The sequence below is a fragment of the Dermacentor andersoni genome, chromosome 3, assembly GCF_023375885.2.
Source record: "Dermacentor andersoni chromosome 3, qqDerAnde1_hic_scaffold, whole genome shotgun sequence".
Taxonomy (NCBI): Eukaryota; Metazoa; Arthropoda; class Arachnida; order Ixodida; family Ixodidae; genus Dermacentor; species Dermacentor andersoni.
This window is the reverse complement of record NC_092816.1, coordinates 4,608,720-4,625,802: the sequence shown is the minus strand read 5'-3', so window position 1 is coordinate 4,625,802 and position 17,083 is coordinate 4,608,720. Positions and strand designations below refer to the sequence as shown.

At 40.5% G+C, this 17,083-nt stretch overlaps 1 protein-coding gene across 2 annotated transcripts in view; it reads left to right on the top strand.

Annotated features, from left to right (window-relative positions):
• The window catches only part of Rbp6 (RNA-binding protein 6), a 1,068,785-nt gene extending 1,051,915 nt beyond the window's left edge, over positions 1-16,870 (top strand). For both annotated transcript variants that reach the window (XM_050169782.3, XM_050169781.3), the window contains one exon: positions 4,304-16,870. The gene's annotated coding sequence lies outside the window, so the exon portion shown is untranslated. The remainder of the gene's footprint in view (positions 1-4,303) is intronic.
• The last annotated feature ends 213 nt before the right edge of the window (positions 16,871-17,083 follow it).

Below are 17,083 nucleotides of genomic sequence, written 5' to 3'. Positions count from 1 at the left end.
TATAAAACAATGCCATGTTAACTATGTTTGTCTGTTATTATATTTACATTTATAGACCAAATATTCAGCCGCGTTGAGCGCCCCTAACAGAACAAGTACGAATTAATGTATACGAAAAAATTACAGTAGCTCCATTTACGCGCTTCATGATAGAACGCGACGCGGTTGATTTTTGGCCTTCTGTGGCGATCCCTGGAAGTTGGGAGTGTGTGGACAGAACCACCACGTTCAGAGAAAATGCGTGAACTGAACGTGGAGCTGACCAATCTTCAGGAATCTCAAGCCTACAAGGAAGGGCGAAGATATCCAATAAAACGGCGGCGTAAAGACATGTGACCAACTACGCGCAAAGCAGCCCAATACGTGCATGCAACAGGCAGTGGCGATTCGACTGGTTAAAGGCAGTCACTGCTCTGTTCTACGGCAGGTGCTACAGTACTCGGCTTTTTCGACATGTTCCGAGAGCGTAGGACACGATTGATTTGGTTACGCCGTGCGATAGGCGATAATGCGCAGTTGTTCCGGTGCTCTGCCTACCGCTTTGTGACGTTTCCTCCCGATATGCTTGTGCAGTCTCGATCTTTCATTGCAACTTCTCCATTTATCGTCTTCATTGGAAGTTTGATCCGAGTGTGGCAGCTACATGTTGCTGTCTGACATGATAGCAGCATTATTTACCTTTGATTAACAAATGACCCTCAAGCAGCAGTATTGTTTGCCGGTCTGCAGTTATATTTATAGAGTGTGACAGCATATTAGCCCACGTTAGGTCGTTCCTAGCACCTCTCAAGTTCAAACAAAATTGATCAGCTGATGCAGGTAGCACAAACGACTACATAAGTTACAATAGCAAACTAATAGCACATTGGCTATTAACAGCCAATGTGCTATTATAAGCAGGACTTGCTTATGTCAAGAAAACAGCGGAAATGTGATAGCTCACTATTCAACAAACAAAATGCACCTTGTGTTGGCCTCGTCTCGCGTCTCAAATTTATTGCCATTGCTTTCTCTCTGCAGTCAAATAACCCTACATTACTTCAAGGTCACGTTGAATAACAACTTTGAATTGCTTCATCCAAGGTTTTCCTCTTGCGGTGAGAATGGGCACCGGACTTCTATCTACCATTGGCACAGAATGTCATATGAACAGTGGTTTTCCTCTTGCGGTGACAATGGGCACCGGACTTCTATCTACCATTGGCACAAAATGTCATATGAACAGTGGTTTTCCTCTTGCGGTGAGAATGGGCAGCGGACTTCTATCTACCATTGGCACAGGATGTCATATGAACAGTGGTTTTCCTCTTGCGGTGAGAATGGACATCGGACTTCTATCTACCATTGGCACAGAATGTCATATGAACAGCGGTTTTCCTCTTGCGTTGAGGATGGACATCGGACTTCTATCTACCAGTGGCACAGAATGTCATATGAACAGTGGTTTCCTACTTGCGGTGAGGATTTGCACCGGACTTCTATCTACCATTGGCACAGAATGTCATATGAACAGTGGTTTTCCTCTTGCGGTGAGAATGGACATCGGACTTCTATCTACCATTGGCACAGGATGTCATATGAACAGCGGTTCTCCTCTTGCGGTAAGAAGGGGCACCGTACTTCTATCTTCCATTGGCACAGAATGTCATATGAACATAGGTTTTTCTCTTGCGGTGAGAATGGACATAGGACTTCTATCTACCATTGGCACAGAATGTCATATGAACAGTGGTTTTCCTCTTGCGGTGAGAATGGGCACCGTACTTCTATCTACCATTGGGACAGAATGTCATATGAACAGTGGTTTTCCTTTTGCGGTGAGAGTGGGCACCGGACATCTACCATTGGCACAGAATGTCATACGAACAGGCATAGCTTACTCAGAATTTGAAATGCTGCCTCCAGTGAAGGCAGGTGTACTGAAAAAAGAAAAGAAGATTCATATGCTTGGAACAACAAAAATGGCAAAATATGCAGAATACACTGGATTCACACTACTTTGTGACAACACTGCAAGTAACAAAGTTGTCTTGACAGTCACACAGGTTAGTGCAGTGCAGAAACCATTCAGTAAAAATATAACGAAGGCAAACTGAAAGTTAAGGTATATTACTTAAAGAAATTTTTAAAAATGAATTATACGCATTTAACGAAAACAATACACGCGAAAGTAATTTAAGTTTCACCATGATATGCGGATAGGCCTTTTACATTTCACAATGAAACATTGAAAATAGTCACACGGTACTAAATTTCTCTACCTTGGAATTGCAAGCTTCATTTAGTCAATGTATAAAGGTGATTATTCTTTTGCATTCAAAATAGCAGTTCCCGTCACATATTTGAACCACTTTAAAAGTTATATTTTCATGAAATGTTGCATATGTGTTTTATGAGCTGCTGAGGATTTTGTTTTACTTCCTTGTGGCTTCCCTTGAAACAGTATCATAAACTTCTGCTCTTTACTAGCATCATTGTACAAAAGAGGCATCAGCTTGTGTGCGGCCGTTACCTTCGTCAACCGCACTTGTTTGCTGCCCGCCGTTGGTATTACTTGCATTGCCTTCATGCCTAATAGTGCAGTGGACACACTTCCATGAGCTAAATGTGGGGACATTAGCAGTTTCTTTTTCGATTTGCAAGGCCAAAGAACGGTCTTGAAGCAACTTTCATGCGATTTTTTTTTTACTTTTGCTTATTTTTCGTCGGTAGTTGCAGCCTGGAAGTGTTATTTACGCGATCTTGTTTTAACACAGTGCATAGTGAAGAATATAGTCACGCAGCCGCATATCGAGTCAGTAACATAATTACACAGTTCTATTTGTAGCCTCGTAGCCAGTACCATATTCGCGTTACAAAGAGGGAAAATAATGCTGCTATCAAATCTACAAAAGCTTACAATATAAGACAGGCGCCGTGAATAACTGCACTAACGCGAGAATCCGAAACGTGAACTGACTTTCGTGCCGTTCAAATCGTGCAACATGATTTCTAACAAAGGAGGCCTTCAATCATATATAAAATCACTTGCCGAACCGAAATAAAGTGATGGTGTTGCTGCTGTTCTTGCAAACACGATCCGAATTTTCCATTCGATAACTCATATCATTTTAAGCAAGCAAACAGCACAAACGAAACCCCGCCACCGCTGCACAGACGGCTGCCGAAAGTTTCAAAATCGAAAAAAAAAAGCGTCAAGCGACGCCGTTGCATGTGGCACCACCTGCGCTAGCGGCGCTGCGCTTGAATAATGCTCTTTAATCTTTTCCCATGCTTACATATTTTCACTTAAAAATCGCTTTAACGCTCAGCTACATTTCGTGAACAGCATATATTTTATTTTTACTTGCTCTTTATGTACATGCAATCGCAGCATGCCAATTTCACGCCAGACTTGAACCTGTGGACGAGCGCGCTTCAAAACGTGCGTAGGAAATTTATGAAGAATCGGTTTTCGCATGCTCCATTTGGGGAGCATCTACAGGCGCTGATTGCGCTACAAGGGGGTTCGGTGCCCTATCAGCGCAACTATCCCCTCACCTTTTTCGAAGCATATCGGCAACTTCCGCGCTTACAAAATTGATAATGTCCCCCACCCCCCTTCTTGCGCTCTTTCCGTCTCCTTCGCCTTTTCCTGTGGTTTTCTTTTTTAATGCGCAACTTGTTTCTTCAAAGCAATGCACCAACTATCCCAGCAAGAAGTTCTTCTAAGCTTCACTCAATGTTTTGGCAAGCGCCCCTCCCCCACCCCGTCCAATTCGTTGAGGCGGCCGCAGAGCCTCCCTGGCAATGCCTTCAAAATTTTGACATTTTTCTAATTGTCTTCGCACCGACAAGAACCGTATGGCTTGGCAACATGAAGTGCTAGTCATTTTCAAGGTGTCTAAACTATAGCTTGACACAGCACTAGCTACTTCTAGCCTGCTCAAGCTGTATCAAGCTAGCTAGTAGCCAACTTGTCCTTCCTGGGAGGTGACGGTATAGTTTTTTGCCGAAACTATATCTGTCTACTTTGGATGTAAATGGTAATACAAAGCTGTTTTCTTTGGATGTTTATTGTCTGCATCCTTTGGAGCTTCATGGACATCCAACAATAACCACGATGTATGTTCTCGCTGCAGTCGATGTCCATATATTTACTGGGAGCAGCTCTGTATAGAGGTACATTGTCTCTGTTCTTGCAGACACGCTGGTTGGGTAGTGAAACTTCTGGCAATTGACTCACAAGTGGTTAGCCTCAATCACTTTCCCGATTGGAACTGCTACTTTTGCTACATTTGTTTTTCCTCAACCCTGTTTGCAGACAAAGTTGTTGGTCCTGGCCAAGGAACCTTCGAGTGAACTGCGGTCAGAAGAGAGACAAAGCTTTCAGCTCCTTGGCTTCCTGTTCCTGTTTGCAAAAAGCCCCCGCTCATGTGTGTGCAGTCTGGAGAGAAGGCTGCTGACCTGCACACACACACCACACGCTTGCACTGTTTCCTGGCTTCATCAGTGGCGGCCCGCCTGCGGATTCGCCTCCTCCTATCATATGACAGGAGCCCCGCTTGTTTTGTTTGCTTCTTCCCTTGTTAAAGGAGAGAGAAGGTCTCATTATCGACTGTTGCTAGAGTGCTCTTTGTATGACAACGACTTCTCTCCCATTCATGCACACGAACGGCTGTCCTGAATCGCAGACTCTTTTTGATGCATCACTTCTGATACAAAGCAGGCCACACAGATTGTCATCTCTCCATCAGCTCTTTTGATATTTTTGTCATCCTGGCAAAGCACATGATGTCTGAAGTTACTTTTCGCCTGAAACACTGCAATATCATTTTCTGCTCTGAAACGCTGCAAGAACACTGAGCATGCAAACAGGCTGTTGAATTTCTGCTAACTCAATAGTGACCCATACGAATGAAGAAGGATAAGAGAGTGAAGGTCGCTGTTTTCTAACCAATTATTTTGTTCTAGTTCAATGCATTGCCCTTTTTTATCAAGTGCACAACACAAAGCACCTTTTAAACATTGTTTGCTGGAGGCTACCTTAATATGGGTTCTACTTTTTCCAGTAGGTTTAGTCGTCATGACATTCAGCGCGTACTTCTGCCCATTGCTTCTGAGTCTTCACACATACAAACAGGTCTACTTCAGAATCCTGCTGTCACAGACACTGGTGGGAAATATTGAGCAATAAGGTATTTTGTTACCTCACATTTTCTCTTGCCTATCCCTTGAGTCATGCCCCATACCATAGACCGCCCTTCTGTTTAGCATAAAGTACTTCGCAAAGTGACATCTGACATGAGCCATCATAACGATGCATAATGAAACAATCTCTTTGCAGCCATGAAAGTAACATAAAAAAATTTCTGAAATGGCTGTGCCAGACAAATTTGTATTGATGAACTGTAGGCACATGGAGATCTGTGTGACTGATTGTGGTTGAGTTAGCCAAGAAGATTGATGTGCTTGTTGGTCATTTAACCGGTTGCTTGTCCTTCGCGCAAGTATAACAACAGTCTCACACAGCCTGCATTGGTGTTTAATGTTTCACATGGCCGAGTATGAGTTGCCAACAGTCCTTGTCAGTGGATCGTGCCACTAAAGCAGATGGACATGAGAGACAAAGAAATTACGTAGTGTGTTGGTAATGCTGTTGGCTATTCACGTGTTTCTTTGAATATGCTCAGTGACCTTCGCTCTATTTGTGGTGATTCATAGAGGCATGCTCTATTGCTCGCAATGTGTGTAATCTCTCTCTGCCCATCTTATCTCACATAATGATTAGCCCTCGTTAGCCCCTACTTCACTCCCCACATATTTCCGTCTTGAGATTTATCTTGAACAATAGGCGCACTTGTTTTGTATGACATAAAACAAGGAAAAAAAAGCTAAATCATAGTGCTGTGCACAGCCCTTCCTTGGAAGCCCTGTCATGTTCTTGTGAGTATATGTGTGTGTATGAATGTATGTCCTATACCATTGTTGTGCGTCTTAACTGTGATGCTGTGCTGCTCTCATGAAAGCAAAGCGCCACATTTCGTTGCAGTGTTATTTCTTTTTTTAACCCATTTCAAGTGTGTGCGAAACACACGCTTATTCTAATGTGTGAATGTCATGAATGATCACGTAAAAAGGTAAATGCTTTCTTCACTTGTGTTAAATTTTAATTTCTTCTTTTAGCAGTGAAATATACCAGCGAAATAACTGCGCAGGCAGAAAATATAAGCTAGCATAACAGTCGGTACTGTCTTATAGCTAGCTATACCAAGTTTTATTTTTATCATTCAGCATGTCTCCTTCCTTTTGTCCTACTGGTAAAATGGAAATGGCGCTACAGTGGCGCTCTCTTTTTATGCATACCTTGGTTTGCTTTCCTGTGTAACACTGAACGGTTTGATATACTTACGGCTGAAATTTTTATGCGTTATTGAATGCTGAGACTTTCGCATGAAGTCTAATTGCAGTTTATTTCATTTTTAGCAGCACAACCGTTGTGTAATGCAATAATACAATTGCTGTCATTATGCAGAGGCTCTGTAAAATGAGTAGATTGTGATATCTACATTTATTGTTATTTATTCTGGCTTTTATTTCTTTGGGATATTCTGAGAAGCAGCTTGGACCTAATTGAAAGAAGCACCTAACGAAGGTCCTCTTACCTTATGTTGATTTCCTATAGAATGAATGTCACATGCCAAAACAACATTATGTTTACTACGTTGCTTGGATAACCATGGCCTGTGTCAAAACATCCTCCTGTTTCAAAAGGCTTGTGTATTTTTAGTTGAATTATCAGAAGAGCTTTCGTTATGCTATGAATTTGCGTATGGCAAATTTCACTCTTGCAGTCATTATAATTATCAGAGTACAATGCTAAGAGAGTTATCGTAGGCAACGACACTGGGTCATTTCTGACAGATGCTTCAAGGTAAAGAGGAAACAATGCATGTCTGAAACAGGTCAGTTTTATAAATATCAGGGAATAGTTAAAACAAGCGTGTACGACGTCATATATTTTGGAGTATGTCAAGCGTAGTTGTTAGACACAGGTTTACATATTTGTATATCTTTAGGTAGCACATAGCTTCAATGCTTTTTCATTGAATGCGCTCGCATTTTTTTTACTTCATTCAGCTGTCCTGGCCAGTTAGATTAATTATGATGCTTTGGAATTATTCATAAAGTGCATGCTACCACCTTCTACTGATGGCCATTTTAACTATAATTGATTTATTCCAACAGCAAGAAGCCAAATACACACAAAGCTTCCGTGAAAACATGCTTGCAAAATATTGTGCATATGGGTGTTTGTGAGTGAAATGAAAGGACTATTACTGTCGACAACTAAACACTGCGTTAACTGGCACCTTGTACACATGAAAACGAAAACAAAGAGCAATACAAAACACTTGTCATCATGCACATGTGACTCCCATAACCAGACCTCTACGTCCGTTAAGGGAACCTTTGTTGATGCTAGAGGCTCGCATACATATGGTTTTGTATTTTATTTATCTCAAGTAACTTTTTACTCACATGAAAGTGTTGTATGTAGTTTATTTGTGGGCCCAGGTGCTTCCTGTTTATGACTTTGTTCCCACTTTTACACTTGCAGTAGTGATGCTTTAGAGGAACCTAAAGACAAGCCTGCCTAAGGGTAGGCTTAGCCCCTGAAATATTCAACGAGATACAGAAAACAGTAGGGATGGCTAGTAGAATGCTTCACTCTTGTGAGTTTTCTGCCCCTTTCCAGCAGTGCTAATCAAAGTATGACACCATAACCCTTCTTCTCCTCACTCTGTTGTTGGCAAAAGCATGAATCTTGCACCACGCAGCTGCTGTCGTCTCCTGTGGCTCCTGGCAGGCTCGACGCATTTCGGGGGTGCATATACACATGTTAAACCTCATGAATATTATTTTTTAACACACACATTAGTCAAGTTGTACAGATGGTGCACTGTCACCATATCTATTAGCTTCAGTCTTTTTTTACTTGTTTTTATATCTATTGTGAAAAGGTTAGCCATTTCTATGGCTGTTAAAATGGCATCAGAATCTGCCGGGTCTCACGTTGTCATCTTAATCTTGTTAGTAAGCTATGCTGTCACGTGATAAGATATACATAAATATCTGCCTTTAAGACATAAATATGTATTAGCACTTGTAGGACTAGCATTGCTTATTTACCACAAAGCAGCCTTGTTCCTGTATCGACGACTGCCTGATATCAGAGATCCATGATAATTAATTAAAAATATCATGCAATGGCATAACAACGAATAATTAGCTATGTGGGCAGAACTTACAATTAGGATTTCGAATTGTCTTTATTTAACTAAGGTGTGATTGAGAACAAAAAAAAAAAACACTCTGTGTAGGATAAACTAACACATGCTAATGAGCACTTTGCTTGAAGTCTCTTTGGCATTCTTAACAAGCAGTTTCTTGGCAAACTTAGAATCAATGGCGCACCCAAAAACCAACTGCACACCTTGGTGTTCACAAGAACTGCTTCTTAATGAAAGAACAACATGCTATTATTTGTTTGTCTTTCTCCTAAGGACGCTCCCATTATACATTAGACTTCAATAGCGATGTTTACCTGAAGTATCGTAAAAGGTTACGTTTACTTGCATATGCTGGAGCATAGCAAACAATACACTTTGGCAATAACAGAAGGCTTCATTTGGCACTTGTGAAGCAGTTCTTGACATTACTTACTACATAAACAGCGCACGCAATTTTATTTTCTTTATTTTACACTGCAGCATTTAATCAGTGAGCTTTGAGTGGAATATTCCTGGTAACACACAAACATGTACTGGTACTGTAGTGTGCAGCACACACATACGCTATGAAAAAACACACGTCTTCCAATACGTAGAAGATATATAGGTTTATGAATGCGAGTAAATAATCAAGCTGGCGTCAACTTCGCTTCTATTCATTTTATCCTTCGACAGAGCAATATACCTCCTAGCAGGGGAAAAACTACCGATAAGCTGAGCCTTGTATGCTAGTCATTAATATTGTAACACTATTTTGTAACTCAGCAGCCATCTCGCTGTTCATTTCTTTTCATTTGAACAGTTGGCATTATTTGTGAAAGAAATGCATTTCACAGCATTGTCCTTGTACAAGCCATGTATTCCTTTTGTTATGTTTCATAAATTATGCCACCGTGCATATTTACTATATGCACACCGTACAAATTATTTTAATTAATAGTATTCAATGCTCACCTATGCTCTATCTTTCATTTTGTTATGTTCAGTGAACTTCAGGCTTGTTATCAGCTGTGATGCTGTCATGAGCTATAATCACAGACCTTGATTTATGTTGCACTAGCCCTTTAAAATGTAATCTACTCACTACTTATCATATATAAAATATGTTGGTTTTATGCATTGCTTTTGGTACTTCATATCTGAAGGTAGAGAAAATATATGACATCTCACAAAACAACAAAATTGATATCGTTCACCATGCATCATGATTTTGATGTTGATTCCGCCTCGCATAAGTGTTAAAAATTGAATTTATTATCATTAATAAGTTCATTTCTAGCATCAGTTGATTCTAGCGTCGTTCAAATATAGTTCATGCGACAGATAATATGTACAAGCAAAAAACCTTTTCACATATATCTTGGCAGAAAAAGTATACATCCAGCTATGTCTGTTGCTAAAATGAAACAAGTACCATGTAAAGCATATGGCAGCAATGGGTACGTGGGAGTATCTCTTGTTGACTTTTGACAAATCGTAAATCTCGTCAAAATCACATTCAGAGAGATTTGCCAATTGACCTTACAAGCTTAAGCTTGTGGCCTTCGTTGACTGTAGTCATAATAACAGCTTTATAGCTTTATTATTCTCTTGACAATTTCGCTTCCGTACTCGTCAGCATTTATTTGGTATTACCTCTTGTTTCCACGCTTTCGTTCTAAGCAATCATTTTTTCATTTAGCCAGCTGTGGCTTCCTTAATTTCTTTGTCAGTTACTGCGCAACTCGTACTGCTCTTATACAAAATGTATAACTTATTGTTGCAACTGATCATGAAAATTAGCAGTTGCAGCAAAACCACGTTTGTTAAAAGCTATTGATGCTGGCTGGTGCATTCCATGAGGCAAAAAGTGCCCTCATGTTGCAGAGAACAAGTAAGAAAAGACAGTTCTTACTCCGTAACCACAGTGTCTTTAATGAGTTTAAGACAAATGAGAAAGGCTGCAGTTGCTCCAAGTGACCTCTGCCTACAAGTATGTGCACTCTATGCAGACACTATTAGCTTAGCAGGTTCCGTGTACTTTATCATTTCTGGCTCTCTTCATTGCATTTGATGTAGGCTGCTGATGGTAATGTATATATATATTAGTCAGCATAAAGCCACACTTTTCTTGCTGCCTTGGGCATATTCACAAATACCCTGTGGTGTCAGTCTTAGCTAGAACTTGCGAACAGACTTTCCTTTTACATGTACATTAGCTTCCCCGCATGTAGGCAGACAATATAACTAGAGGTGATACAAATACATTACTGTGTCCTTTGCCTAAATCGGTTCAATTAATATTTTCATCACCGTGCTTGATGTAGAGAAACTCTTGATTGATGAATGGCTCAGTTATGTTGAGTAGCAGTTCAACGTATGTACAATATCCTTAAGCATTCAAAGTTTTCAACAATATCGCGCGAGCCTGGCGCGGGAAGAAATAAACAAACATCAAAAAACAAGAGAGAGAACATGCACACAACGATATTTTTGTATCGCTGACTTCTGGGGTTGGGACGAAGACGTGCAAACCAGCGCCCTCAAGGCTGCCCACACCTCAGTTTCATCGCCGAATGACGCGTTTGTAGGTGTTTTCGCCATGCGTCGCGCCTCTCCTTTGGTCTTCCCTAACGAACGCAGTTGGCATGCTGTTAAAAAGCACTGAACATAAAACTCGATTTTCAAAACGTGCGCTTTGCAGTTCACCATTTTTGTGCCTGCAATGTTGTTCTCACTTAAAGACCAACTGCATTTTGTTATTTAACTTGATTTTTTCTTTATGTGGCATGTGTGAGGCATTACAGCATCAATTACTACACGGCAATTAGTGCTTCGGCAATGCTAGAGCACATGCATTTTTACTGCTCTCACGGTGCGCCCATTACCCCTTTCGCAGCTGTTACAGCTTGCAAGGCAAACGCTTGTGCACAAGTTGTGTATTCCTGGAAAATCCAACACTAAAGAGGGCAAATGGTGTGTGATAGGCTACATCACTTCAACATGCTGTTCTTTTTTCTTTTTTTCACGTGCGTCTTGCTGTTTAATTCATGTCTGAAGGTCACAAAATGTGTTTTAGTTACTGCTGTTGACAGATGTGCAGTCAGTTATTAACATTCACCAGGTGAATGCTTTCTGACGTGCACTTATTTTGTGTGTCTATGCACTGCACAACCTTCGTAGTGTAAGTGCTGGCTCGAAAACTTCACTTGGGCAATATGACGCTTATACATTTATAGGATGGCGCCTCTGGAAGTCTAATAACATTTCTCACAGTACATGAAAAATGGAACATAGCACAAAAAAAAAGCTACCACAACTTGCTTATAAATTTAGATTTTGAATTGTATTAGTATTTCTCGAATATGGTTGTTTAATGAAGATTTACCTATATGCGGACTCACTTATTTATGAGATATTGATTTAATAAGCCTGGTACACATGAATAAAATGTTGATTAAAAAAAAATAAAGAAAAAAGGCTGCAGAGCAGTTCCTTAGGCAGAACAGTGCTAGATTCATCAAAATTACAGAAAAGAGAAATACAGCCAGTTGCCTTCATTACCACAGCCTTTGTCACTTGGAAAGTGTCTCGCTTTTTTTCATGCTCAGTACATCTAGTCATTTAGTTCTTGCTTTGAGGTCTGAAAAAGTGAAGTCAAATATCTCGCAAATGGCAATTCAAAACCTGCATGCATTAGCCGCTCTAGAACCATTTTTCATTCTTCATTTTATATACTTCTTGTAGCTTGGTTTGAGCATAAAGTTTCGAATAAATGCTTAATCACAGCTGCACCCGTTGCAACCTAACAGTGACTATCGTACTGAGCAATACACAACAGAACAATGTCGATAAAAAAAGTCAGATGTGCTCTTCTCTATTTATTCACCTGCAAGGACACAATCTAAAAAATGTTTTGATGTTATGGTGTGTACGCATATAATATACCAATCACTAATAATGGTGAAAAAAGCAGCCTATTTACCAAAGCACACGCATGTTATAAGGAAATGTATGTGATGTATAGGCCACCTTGTTCTCTTTTGTACAACGATGTGTTGTTATGGTTTTATTTTTTTGTTGGTCCAATATGTATGGAGCCAACGCTATTTCCCTCCTTGTGCACATGATTGTGCGATTCCTATGTATGCGTGAAACACACGACATGCACAACACGCCTCTCAGGGCACGACGGCATGCTTCACACACACAAGTAAATCTAATAAAAACATCAGATGAGATGAGACAGACAAAGATATATTTGAATGCTGTTGGTATACTTTTTTCTTGCACGTCTGTCTGTACATAAAGCTGTGTATGTATGTAAAACAATCCGTGTTCCACATCTGGAGAAATTCCATAATATCTGCCTTATATTGTGCTATATATTCAACAAGTGAGAAATACAGAAACAAGACATACAGCAAAGAAATACAACATTGACAAACTACTTTTCCGCACGACGCAGAGCACAGCACCTTCTGGCAAGGCACTGTGGGCCACTAAAAGCAATATGATGTTACTGAACATTACTCCATGTACATATATTTATATATATATTACAATTACCAACAACTCTCTCTATATATATAAATATATATATATATATATATATTAGAACTGGTGACTGTCATGTGCCATGTATGTGTGTGTTTTAATAATATTGATTATGATCACTGTTGTGTGATTCCTGTCAAGGGGAACGTGTAGGCTAATAAGAGACCTCTTATTTCTGGCCTCCTTCCTCGTGTAAGGCAAGTAGAACATACAGACACTCTGACATTTGCTTGCACACAAAAGATACACACACTCTAAATGCTGCCACCACTCTTTGGCTACACCCTCTCCATAATGGAGAATGAAAGGAAGACTAACATGTAAAGAATTTTCTTGTTCCTTTTTCCACCCAGTAAAGCTTAAGGGCGGCATTCAAACTATGGCAATATACATATTATATACATACTTATACATGCTATACATACATACTATAATATATATACAAAATATATATCGAAAAAACTGACACTCATATACACCTGCTCTTGAATATGCACTGTAATCACGTGAGTCTCTCTCTCTCTCTCTCTCTCTCTATCTATCTATCTATCTATCTATCTATCTATCTATCTATCTATCTATCTATCTATCTATCTATCTATTTACTTGTATTTGCAAGCAAAGTGTACGAGGGAGAAAAGGAGGTCTTATAGCTCTCAACTGCTTCTTCTTTTTTCTCATGCCTGCTTACTCCATGCACTGAGATGCCTGACAAAGCATCATCAACGAAGCAACAGCTCTCACCAACGCTGAAAACAAATCCAGCCACAATTTGTATGGCTTTCCAACACATGCGCTTGTTTCCACTACTTCGACTACGGAAACAGCACTTTATTTTTAATATAACCCCTTCTATTAACTTTCAGTCCAACTACAAATTGGCATAATGTTTTCGTCAAAAAGGTCCACAAATGTTATAAAGGATTTGATAGCAACATGTTAATGTGGCAGACCTTAATGTTCCGTTTTGAGTGCTCTCCTTTAAAAACCGTTTGCCATTTGTGCAAAATTAGTCTGTTCACACTGTCACATCACAAGGTGTTATGTAAAAAGGCGCATTAGGCAAAAGTTGCTATTGGGCCATCCAAATTGCGTGAGATGATTGGGTGATTGCAGCAAGCTCTCTTTCATTGTTTCCTGTCTCAATAGTCGGGTGCTTCCAACTAGTGCAATAAAAGTGTTTCTACAGAGCCTCCTTGCCACAATTCAAGCACACTGCAGTATAAATGTATGCATGTGTGTGTGCAGAACAATCTACCTTTCGCTTGTGGAAATCTTGTTCTACACTGTCGGCCAATCATAGGTTCAGACAGGTTAGAAAACTGAAGCGTGTGGTGGTGTCTTACTTTCATTCCAGAATAAATGGCTTACCGTATCTTCCAGTCTATAAGTCGCACCTATGTATAAGTCGCACCCCCTCAAAACGGCAGTTTTTTCGAAAAAATAAGCGTATATAAGTGGCACCGGTGCATAAGACGCACCTGTTCGTTCAGTAAGTTATATAAAAATACAGTGACGTTTCACTTTGTGAACGCGGGTCACGCACAAACGTATCGGTGCCATTCCTACAGAATTGCGATCGCAGTGATATGGACATTCCAGAGGCGCATTTCTGCCGTCGTTCAATAGCGATAACATCATCCTCGGCGCCAACTGCTGTATGCGCGAATGAAAGCGTCCGACGGTGAGCTGATTCGCGCATTAGGGAGGAAAGCGGGAAGGAAGCGGGGGGAAGATGGGAGGTAGCAACTGCGTACGTAGTTTGCGTAGCGCCGCGTGCCGTATGTTGAAAGCGATTTGCAGATGCGATGAGCTCGTAGTCAGTCGACTCGCTGTCGGCCTGCCGCCGCTTCCGTTGCTGCCCCGGCAACTCGATCGTGAGAAGAACCCGGTACCTCCATAATGCGCACACAACCCGTAGCAATTAACTGCCAGAGGAGGTCAACCCAGTGCGCTTCGCGTGGTCATAACACCCAGTCTAATTTTGACGGCAGACCTTTCCGAAAAAAAAAAACGTATATTAGCTAGCACCGTTCTTTAAAACGCACCAAATAGTAACAATCATAAAAAAACCTGGCTTATGCACCGGAAAATACGGTACTTCCAGATCCTTTCTCAAAGATTTTCCGTCAACTGTAGCTCCATACACATACATCTTTTTCTTCTTTCCCAGAAGAACAATTTCATTTAAGTGAAAGTGTTGATTATTTGTTGAATATATGATTATTTTTAATGTCCAATACTGTAAGTTTTTCTTTCTGTAGGGAACTTTCTAGTCAACTACATTTTCATTTGTCACCTCAAGGTGTGGCACCGTTTTCCTTTCGCAAAAGCCTCGAGATCACTTCGATCTTACCAAAGGGGTATTTTGACGAGATCTTGTATCAAGCAACGAGATTCATTTTCTACTTCTCTGAAAAATGGAGGTCAGTGTGGGCTCCTGTTGCAGACATTTGTGCCACAGTAACTCCATAAGGTCATTTGTTTGGGTACGCTTCAGAGGCAGAGTGGCATGCAGGTAGTGCAACAGTCGCGAACATTTACATACATTGCAATGTATGTAATGAACCACCTGAGTGCATAGCATAATATACTTAACCATGGTTGAGTATATTATGCTATACACTCAGGTGGTTGGCACTTTTCAAGGAAAAGACTGCAACAAATCCTTTTGTAGTTAATGTTTGAGTGATGGGTTGTTCTTTACAGTCCATAGAAAAACTTTTGCTGTTTCCGTGCTCATTCCAGAGCTTTATGAATTCAATAAATGGCTCCTGGCGTCATAAAATTCAACAAAATGCACTCTTGCGGTTCTGTATAAGTAGTGGATGGTCTGCCAGTGAGCAATTTAACCATCTCACTAGTTAATCAGAAAATCAATGGTAGTACTGATTGCTAACGGGTGGCAGTAATTGCTATGCTATAGGTCTGTCCCAAATGATAATTCATAGTAAGCAAGGCTAAGGAGCGCAAGTTGGAAAAATCCGTGTTCAGGGGCTTGTCTCTGCTTTTCAACTTGTGCTCTCTCCATGCATAAAAGTTCGAGCCCTGTGCTTCAGAACACAAATTGAAATTCAACTATACATCTTGTTCATATACGTTGCCAAGGCTAGGTGGCAAATGACACCTTTTACGTCACTGCAAACCAACATGGCCGTTGCAGAGCGTGCACGCTGATCGCAATTTCGTTTCAACGGGCACAGTTCTGTTGAGCCTAATACTAACACAAAACACTACAGCAGACAATATGTTTGGCCACACTCCCGTGAATAAAATGGCTTGGTTAAAGCTGAAAATGCAATGTAAGGCTATGTTCTGCTCGTATATGTGGCGCACACAGACGGAAAATCCAGGGACGATAAAGAACACTATAACCGGAAGTGCAGACTTATTCCCAAAGGCACCGCTTCAGTTTACAAAATGTCTGCCTCATCTTCCTATTCTTCTTACTCAGTTTCATTTATTGTTTTCCATTCAGTAAATCCAGGAGGTTGACAGAAATACCATAGAAAGACGGATTGAAAAACCCCTTACTTGCTTGCTTGATGCAGTAATTTTTCAAACAGTAAGGAAAATGAGATAACAATCCAGTGTGAGAAAAAAACAAGAGAGAGGGACGAGAGGTTTGAGACAAAATATATATATATAAATATACATATATTTTACAAGGTGTGGACGGCCCACACGCTTTTATGGAAAGAAATGACACCAAAAATTGTTTGTTATACTGCTAATGTTCTTGATGTGCACGCGTCTTGGCAAAAAATTTGTAGTGTGTGTGTGTGTGTGTGTGTGTGTGTGTGTGTGTGTGTGTGTGTGTGTGTGTGTGTGTGTGTGTGTGTGTGTGCGTGTGTGTGTGTGTGTGTGTGTGTGTACATCTGAGTGACAGGCAGGACATTTAAAGAAGTCAGCCTCTACTTGTTAAAAAAGTTGTGTGCATGTTCCTTTCTTTTAATGTCCCATCAATACTATATCTTTTGTGTGTCATGCGCTCCTCTTCGTGTCAACCTTGGTGAAATGAGTTTGTTTTGTCAAAAATAAAACCAACTTATTGGTTCTGATCACTGCCTCAAATTCTCTTCTTTTATTGTTGGTTGCACTGGCACAGGTAGATAAACAGTAAAAAATGGCACAGGCATGTTGGCCACCGTAAACTGACAGAAGTTCATTTTATACTTACAGTATTTACAGAACACATTAACATTAATTGCATCAAGTACACCTATTGCAGAACTACTGGTGCACATATACATATTGCACAGGTGCAGCTGTTC